The sequence below is a fragment of the Falco peregrinus genome, chromosome 10 (assembly GCF_023634155.1).
Source record: "Falco peregrinus isolate bFalPer1 chromosome 10, bFalPer1.pri, whole genome shotgun sequence".
Taxonomy (NCBI): domain Eukaryota; kingdom Metazoa; phylum Chordata; class Aves; order Falconiformes; family Falconidae; genus Falco; species Falco peregrinus.
In genome coordinates, this window is record NC_073730.1 from 18,543,295 (window position 1) to 18,552,720 (window position 9,426).

The following is a 9,426-nucleotide window of genomic DNA, read 5'->3' on the forward strand; positions in this document are numbered from 1 at the left end:
CAAAGTCAAAGAAAATACTCATGATTAAGGATACTCACAGAGCAGGGCCATGACTTTTTAAATGGCTGATAAAATATTTCAACCATTAATATTAGCACTTCAAAACTGAGACGAATTCAGTAGTTATTCGCACAAATACTTTTCATATGTATAGCATGGATCTCAGGTTCTTATTTTGTGATGAACATACTCATACATCTCCAGTGTAAAGGTGTAAGAGAACAGCCAGCCACGGTGTGTTTTGTTAGCATTGAGGCAAGATGCTCTGCTCAGCTTTTGCATAACAATTCAGCCATGATTTTAAGTATTCAATTCTACTTGTATGACTTCTTAAAATTCCCTGCAATATAATTATACTGATGGGAATGCAGAAAGATAATTGCTTTTAGAGAAAAGTTTCTCTTTTGTTTCACATTCATCTGGCTTCCATAAATAGAACAGGAGACCTTGAACAGCAGCAATATGCATCCATGTGTCTCTAGCTATTTATTTACAAAGCTAGACCTTGACAAATGTAATTTGTTCAATAAAATTAAAAAGGATGCACAATAATTCATTTAGACAAAAAGGCTTGAAAAGGAACGTCACTGGGAGCGTGCCTCATCACTGGAAGTGATCAGCTGATTCTTGAAGAACTGGCAGGTGCTCTCCTTTTGGAAAGCAGCAGTGAGGTAGCACTTAGGAGAGGAGAAAAGTGAACTAAGAATCAGAGCAATTCTTTATTCAGGCAATAATTATACAAATTAGATCCATGAAAGCCAGAGAATGACTATGCCTTGAACCCTGTCTGTGTGCATAGAACAATGGAGAAATTAATAATTAAATCTATTACATATGCTCATAACTCAGCACAAAAGATACTTCACCAGCTCAAACAATTCTGCATTTTCATTTGAATAAAGCTTTCACACATTTTTTTCTCATTATATATGTATTATATTTTAAATTTAACAGCTTATTTTGTTGCCTTTATGTCTTGAATTAATAAGGCCACACTTTAATGCACTAATGTTGAATAGCATTAGCATGCTTTACAGTCATTACTTGGAGGGAGGAGGAAAATCCCTAGTTTCCCAGTGGTGAAATCAATTTGCCCATAACTTCCTGTCTCTCATAACCTCTGCTAGCATAGCTTGAAACTTTGTGCTGCTTTTCTTACCAAAAGACTTGTTCATACGTTCTGGCTGCAGACAGGAAAGGATCTGAAGGTAATGCTGTTCTGTTAAGTTTGCACGAACAGTTCAAGAACAGACTGAAATCTTTTCAGCCAGTTAAAGCAATTAGCAGCCAGATACACCGAGCTGATGCTATTTCCCTTGCAAGAAACAATTTAGCCTCAGAAACACAGACAGCTCAGTGAGTTCTGACCCAAAATCATTTTTCTTTGGCTGGGTGGGGGGATGCAGGCACCTGTGGGGCTGGTGGGGGTGTGGAGGAGGGCAGGGGCTGGACAACCAGCCAACTTCATCCCTTCCCAGCTGGGGAGAAGGACCGGCTGCAGCATCCGAACACCGAGGGTGGAGGGAAGAGTAGACAGGGGAAAAAAAACACTGAAAGACTTCAGATGTAAAAATTACTGAGAGTTCCTCCCAAGTCCTGCTTCCTAGATGGAGGCTGACTCCAGGCCCTCGCAGCCTGCAGCCCACGCAGGCCCTCCGAAAGCTGCCAAGTCAAATAACGCTAATTGCATTACAGATTGCGAGCAGAATTCGCTGTTCTTTTCAACTAAACTGAAGACTTTCCATTTCCATTTTGTTTGGGGAATTCAAGTGGTGTGCATATTCCTGCTGCCGGCCAGGATATGGGGTTAGAAAAAGGGGTGGCAATTTCTCACTCAGAGACCAAAAGAAGATCTGCAAACTTGAGAAACCAGAGAGGGTAACGGAAGGAGCACGCTACAGACTGACAGCTGTGGCAACAGCTGCCTTGGTGGAGGCTCGCTGCCCCTCACATGTGTTGGGTAGTACAGCCTGATGGGGGTGGCTGGACCCCAGCCCAGCATGGCGAGCAGGGATGCTGCTGCAGCTCGCCCATGGCAGGTGCCTGCAAAGCTTCGGCTCCCTGACATGGGGCACCCACATCTGTGCTCCCTGGGTCCCAACGGGAGGCACTGGTGGGGACAGCCTGCACGGGTCACTGAGCCACCACACAGCCCTCACCCACCCCCCAAAAATGGGAAGCCAGGGAGCAGTGCTGAGGCTGCTCCCCGGGCACTGGTGGGGGAAACACCCCACCTCAGGGGGCACAGCCGTGGCTAGCGGTGCTTCCCGTAATGGCACGCAGAGGAGTGATTTTCAGCTGTTGTCAGCATCATGGCACAAAATCCACTCCCACTTCCCAATACCTCTTGGAGAAAATGCTAAAAGGTTTAAAAACTTCAGTAGGAAAGCCAGATGCCCACATTTAACTTAGAAACTTTACATCATCCTATTATTTCCTCCGTAATCTATAACACAGGAACACACGTGTATGTGCCGTCTCTTTTTGCTTAGTTGCACATGTCACATTCAAAATCCTTAACAGTACCCAGTTTTGAAGTACTTTGCAATTATTAGGATGGCTCCTGTTATCTGGCAGCTCCAAGGAGAAATGAACTCCGATTTTTGGAGTGAACAGAAATTCTGACAAGCCCTCCCATCCTTCATTCGATATGGGAAGGCTCTAGTCCTCTTGAAAAGCTCTTCAGGACTGCTAACCTCACTCCATCAGCTGCAATGTAATATACATTTCGCACTGCAGCATCCCTTTCATCCGTGTTTCAGCTGAATGGAGATGTTATACTGTCACGCTTATTTAAGCAGAAGGGTTATCACTGTTCCTTCATACAATGCTGTATAGCTCAAAGGTGCAATAAGAAGCCAAGAACTATGCCAAAAAGGTTTGGGAACATAAACAACGTCAATTTGCTCCTTTAAGTATCATCATGACAAATTTACCGGGCGGCTGGTGAGATAAAATGCAGCACTTTAAATATCTAAACTAATCAATAGAGAGAACCGAGCGTGCAATCCATTTTCTGAGAAGGGCAACCTTTTAAGGTTAATTCTTCATTCATATAAATACAATGCAAGGGTCATTATTTAACTTAAAGCAGCCCTTCATTATGGTATAATAATTAGGCTCAGTTTAGCACTAAAATTAGCCACCAAAGAAGCCACCTTGCTTCAAATAAGGGCTAAGCCCGGGAAAGAAAAACCAACGGCCCTATTGATCCCGGAGGGAGCTCCCGCCCCCCCGCTGCGCGCACCGCGCACCCCCGTGGCCGCGGCGGGCCGGCGGGCGGGGCCGGGCGGGCGGGGCGGGGGCGGCCGCGCCGCGCCGCTCCTCGGGCACCATCTAGTGACGGCGGGCGGCTCCGCAGCGGCGGCCCCGAGGCCCCGGCCCCGCTAACCCGCGGCGGTTCCGCCCCCGCCGTTGCCGTACCGGAGCCCCGAAAGGAAACGAAGCGGTTACGGTCAGGGCGCCCGCTCCCTTACCGCGTCGGTGGGCGCTCGGTAGCCAGCGGCGGGCAGGGGCAGGGGCAGGGGCGCGGGGCGGGCGCGGTGTTCGCCCCGCCGAGCTCGCCCGGCCCCGCCGCTCCTCCGCCAGCTGCTCGGGGGCCGATGCAGGCTGAACACCGCGGCTCAGGGCTTATCTTTCGCCAGGCTCAGCTCTGAGCGCCATCAGATCAAAGATCGGGCCCTTTGGCAACGGCGAGAGTGATCTCCGCGATTACCGGTCACGTCACTGTCCCTGGACAATTGCCACCTCCTAACAAGGGGAGGGGGGCGGGCGAGCAGCATGCACGCCACCCCCGGCGCAGGCGGCACCCCGGGTGCCCCCCCCCCGCCCCGCCGGGGGTCCTGGCGCTGCCCCTGCCCTTGGCCAGCCGCGGGGGAGCCGGCAAAGCGCGGGTGGGAGCGGGCCCCGTCCCCCTGGGCCGCCACGCTCCCGCGGCTCTCCGGCAGCACTTAGTTGTTGGCCAGATCACTCGTATGTTAGTGCCAACAAAAAAAATTTCCTGTGTGCCCTTGGGGATGCCGCTGGATCTTGCCGTGCCTCCATTTTCCTCTATAAAACAGAGCTAAGTACTTCTTTTTTTAAAACTATATAACAGCACTGTAAAAATCCAGTCGTTATCCAGTGCTATTTCCATTATCCTCATCTTTGAATATCCCTCCTTTTCTAACACATTACCTGTCCCCTGATGGGCCCAACCACTACTCGATCCCCATTCACATATTGCGCAGAGAAAAAAAACCCCAAATTTCTGTGATTAAATAAACAAAGAAGCTTTTCACAAATCTTTCCCTGGAACATTCTCCACTGTGTCCTAAATGGCACTGGGGAGCACTGGCATCACTGTTTGCCGAGGTACAGCACCCAGATGGGGACAAATACAAGCTATCTGCCAAGCCCTGGGACAGACGGAGCCCCCCCCCAGCCGCTGGCCTGCCACACCGTCGGTATTCATGCACATTCAGCTTCACAAGGAAAAGGATTAGCAGCATGCCTGGTCAAAGCAAAGGAGATGATAGCAGGAGTTTAAAACAGCTTTCCCGTGGCTGCGCAGGAAATCTGCAGCAAGATGAAGGGTATGACCAGAGACTTGTGACTGTGGCTCACACTGCGAGCAGCAAGGGGCCACCCCTCCAGCAGTGCCGGAAAGACACACGCACACGCTTCCGAGATAGGCATACGGAGCGAGCCTGATGCCTTTCCTCGGCATAACCTATCAGCAATGTGGTTGCAATTGGCCTAAAAGGTGAATTAAGTGAACTCCCTCTTAGCATTTGCATTGGATTTCTTTGCTTTTGACTTTCTCATAAGCAGAGCATTACTTAAATCTAGTGAACTCAACTTTAAAAAGAAAATTCTTGTATCTATTCATTAGGGGACACACGGACACACACACACTAAACAGGTCTTTTGCCTTCCATGAGAGTTGCCTGCAACACGCAGCCATGGAGAGTCTGTCCCTTTGTGTGCTGAGCACTGGTAGCGGCCAGCAGCAGTTCCGGGCAGAAACTGATTCCACTGAGTTTCCGAAGGTAAACGCATTAGGACAGATCTCTGCCCGAGTAGACCAAGATGTCACAGCAAACACAGGAGACACATGACATCTTCGACAGGGAGGCCAAAGGAGGTGGCAGAGCCATGGGGCACTGCTGGGCTGGCAGGGAGAGGATTGCTTGGGTGGGGGCAACAGCAGCCTGCTCCTGGTGAGCACCACAGATATATCTATGTCTGTGCCCCAGACATAAAAATGGAAAAAGCTTCTTTTGAAAGGGTGGGGTGGGTGTTAAAGAGATGTAGAAATGCCTGGGTTCAAACAAAGTTTTATAGGAAGGTGGGAGTGCACTCAGCCTGTAAAACAGCCGAACGGTAGTGACAGGCCACCACGTGATATGCTGCCTGGGCAAAGGGATCTCACGGTAGTGTATAATCAGGATATGCTGCAAGTTTTATGAGAGGGATACCACTGTCAACAGCTGATTGAATAGCTTTTCACGTAAGCAGCAAGTGATGGACCTTGCCAGGGATCAGCAAGGGGAAAGAGAGACAGCCGTTTACCTTGACATGTTTCTTCCACACAAGCCAAACTTAATTGCACACGTCAAAAGGAAAAGGCAACGCATGGCTTTTGTCCGCTCCCGATAAGGATCAGATAGGGCTCTTCCTGTCTTCTCCAGCAGCCCTTCCTCCAGCGTAGCATGCAGAGGAGGAAGAAAATACAGCTTTGAAGGTCAGGTAATGGCCTAATTAAAGCAGAATTCCAACTCCAACGCTTGTGGCCCTGCCCTCTTAAAGCACAGTGCTGGGTCAGGCTGTCAGTTGTGGTTTAGTGCACTGGTGCTGTTAGCACACCCCTAGTAATATGCTCTTTGGCTTCACGTGGGTCAATTGACATGCAGGTTTCTAAATAATTGCAGCAAGCGCTGAGACACGTGTTAATCTTAAAGCAGTTATTGCCCTGCGAAGGGCACCCACCCACAGCCCCTCTGGAGATGGGCAGAGCTGTCAGAGGCTGAGAGCAAGTCTCCCATTCAAAAAACAAACCGCAGTGTGGGTGCTCAGAGACAGGGAGGACAGTACAATGGCCTTTGCAGCAATGGTTGGGCAGAGGTTAAATGTGTTGCTGGCCCAGCGCCCCAAAAAGTGTGCACTGGTCCTGCAGGCAATGAAAGCTCTGGGGGAATTGCTCTCTAAAGTAGATGTGATGCTACAGCCCTCAGCTTACACAGGCACATTTTTATGGCCCAACAGTATTTCTTTAGAGTGTAGGGGAAGGTAATATTCCTTTTGAGAGCATTACAGCATGGCAAGGGCACAGGTGCTCTTGGGCATGTTTTTAGTTAACCATAGGCCCGAATGTACAGAAGAAAATTAAAGTGGGTTTTTTTGGCATGATCTCAGTCCAATGTACTTGTGCTTTCATTTTGTATGACTAGTCCTTGCTGGGGCAGGGGAATATGCTTGCTTTCTTTTTCAAAATGAAGCAAAAAACCTGTCTTTACCCTGTTAAACATTAGTAAAGTCTGGGCTGTTGGTCTAGGAACACAAGTGGGTCAGTTCTATATAATAAAATGTTACTTGTGCCTCCCCAGTTCTCCCCTGCAACTGATCACTTCACCACAGGGCTATCTATCTGAAGCATTCGCGAGGCAGGACTCTGAAATGCCACTGTCCTCAATGGCTACAGATGTCTAAAAGAATCAGATCGCCTTTTCCGATCTTTTTCTCCTTAATTTTTAAAGCGGTTAATATAGTGGACAAATGAAGAAGGTAATCATGTCTTTCCTTTTCTCCAATCACACAAAACCTCAGAAGCAAGAATTGGACTTAGGAGGACAAAAGCAGGTGGAATTGCTGCACTCTAATCCCGTCACACTGCCAGCACAGACAGCTGTTCCTGTTCTGACCCTTTTCCAAATGAGTCAAAAGAGTTAGTTTAAACTTTCAGAAAGTTGCTCTGTGTTGCTTTATTTCCCACTCCAGGGGCTAGAATTGATTTTGGAGTCTCAAAGAACAGTATCTTGCACCCTGATATGGCTTCAGCCAACAACAGCAAGTTTGAGGGATTCATAACTCATGGCCAGTACTGCAAATACAGCGATCTCCAGACCCTCACACCTGTTCTTTGACCCTTTCTAGTGCCTGAAACATGACAGGCAAGTAGAAAAATTAAATTCCATATTAAGACATAAAGAATTTTTTTATTATATTAAAATGCTAGAGGATAGCATGCATTAATTAGGAGTATTAGTCATGCCAAGGCAGAAAGTTATATAGGAAGACTAGCGAAGAGACATAGGAGGAGCTCTTGCAGGGGCTCAGGAGGTCTCAGCTGAATTCCTGGCTCCTCCACAACATTCTTGCGTAGCTGTAAGCCATTCACCTATACCAACATCTCTGCTGTATTTGCAGGCACCGCACTCCTGGCTTAGGAGTGCAATGAAAACCCCAGTCTTGTTGTTATCTCAGCGCAAATCAATATTAAAGCACCTCAGCAGGCAGACCCACCAAGGCAAGACCTCGTTCCTAAAAACTGTTCCTGTTTGCTGTACCCAACAGCTGGCAGCAATGTTCTCGCTGCCAGCAGAAATGGGAATGCAGCTGGGCCGTTCCCTCCCCTGCACGGGGCATCCCTGCGGAAGCACCAGCGGGCCCATGCTGCAGCTGGGCAAGGGGTGAGCCTGCATGGAGGCAGCAGGAAGGATCAGGAGATGCAGTTTCTCAGGACAGACAAATCCCACCTGTGTTTCAGTGCCTTACATCTGATACAGAATAACGGTACCAGATTTTCTAAGGAAAACATTGCAAAGGGTAAGAGGACTGTATTCAATACTATCTGGTAATAATCAGATATTATGGCAGCCACATGCCAATACTGCTTACCAACACAGGCTTCCTTTTGATCTGCAGCACTATTGGTTTATGTGCCAATAAAAATATTTACGTGCAATAATACTAACGCAGCTCTTACACCAAGTTATCTACAAAGAACAAGCACCTATAGTGCTCCCAAGTAGGAAAAGAAAGCTCTTACCTGATGGAAAGACTTTTCTCTGTTGGATAGATAATGACGACAGAAGCCAGCAAAATGCAGGAATTCTCCTCCTCCATCTATGCTAGTCTACTTGCTTTACATGTGCAGGGTAAAACATCTGTCTCTGATGAGTAACTGTGGGGAAGTTACTTAAACTTCTCAGTTACGCTGTATGTCATCTGACAGACTGGAAAGTTATCGTTCCTAGAACCAGACACCAATATTCCACAACTAACCTTCCTACTGCCATTCAAGGCAGCCAGACAAGTGTTCAGCCAGCAGCCATTTTTGCCTATCACCTGCATATTCTTCACATGAATTTGAAACATGAACAAATGTTGCTAATAAATCTTATTATTTGATGCATTTATAGACAGCTGGTGTATTGGCAGTTGGAGCCTAGAAACCAATCCACAGAACACTAAGAAACACTCCTAATGTGAAGGGACATTCGGTGAGTGGAATCCCTTCAGTTTTTGAAGTTATGTGGGTGGGGGTTTTGCCCCAGCCTTGGGCAGGTGGGGAATTTGGGTTTGCTTTTCATTTATGTTGCTTAAACATTGTTTCTCAAAAATCTTCTAAGATTTTTTTTGCTGGCGCTTTTTTTTTTTTTATAGCAGCAGCATCACATGAAAAACAGCTATTTATTCCTTGAGGGTTCCCCCTGCCCCCACCTGATTTGGGAAGAACAGTAGTATGGGGTTTTTTTTTTTTGATTTATATGGAAAGAGGAAACCACCCTGGGCAAAAAGTCTACAGTCAGCAGAAGCAGCGCTTTGTCTTCAAAGACTTAGACACAAGACTCTCAAATGATTAATGTTCCTAACTCACATTTTTCTTGCAGATGTGATTACGGAAGAGAATATGAAGACGAAACAATTTTTAAAAAAATTGTTAGAAATGTATTTTCATAACAAGAAACAACAGAAAACAATTTTCTAGGTGGCTTTAAAAGAATAAAGTCAACAATTACAAACTCAGGTGCCAAACTGTTGATGGATGTGAATACTTTGGCACCAAAACTAGATATTCTGCTTTCCTAGAAAGTTACTGATACTTGCTTAACCTGAAAAAAACAACCCATAGACAATGTATTAAACAAATGCATATTAACATAAATAGCTAAATTCAGGCTCCCCATTTGAAAAAACAACCAATACTGTTATCACAACACTTAGTTTGCATTGCTTTTAGCTATGGAATATCACAGACTCCTAGAAATTTGAGAATATCCTGTATGGCTGCGATACCCAGATCTCCATTTCCTTCTGCAGTATCTTTGGAACTAGACAGTAAGACTTGTGCTTATCAATCATTATTTGAATTTGGATAACAAAATGAGATTGGCATGGGGGAGAGTCTACAATGCAGCTATAGAGAAAAGCACATTCTTCTGG

General features: G+C 46.7%; 1 long non-coding RNA gene across 1 annotated transcript in view; it reads right to left on the minus strand.

The window, feature by feature from the left end:
* Positions 1–8,564, minus strand: part of LOC114012460 (uncharacterized) — a 90,332-nt gene extending 81,768 nt beyond the window's left edge. The window contains exons 1-2 of the long non-coding RNA XR_008748983.1: positions 8,030–8,564; positions 5,554–5,681 (exon numbers count right to left, since the gene is read on the minus strand). This is a non-coding gene — a long non-coding RNA (uncharacterized LOC114012460). The remainder of the gene's footprint in view (positions 1–5,553; positions 5,682–8,029) is intronic.
* Between the last annotated feature and the right edge of the window lie 862 nt (positions 8,565–9,426).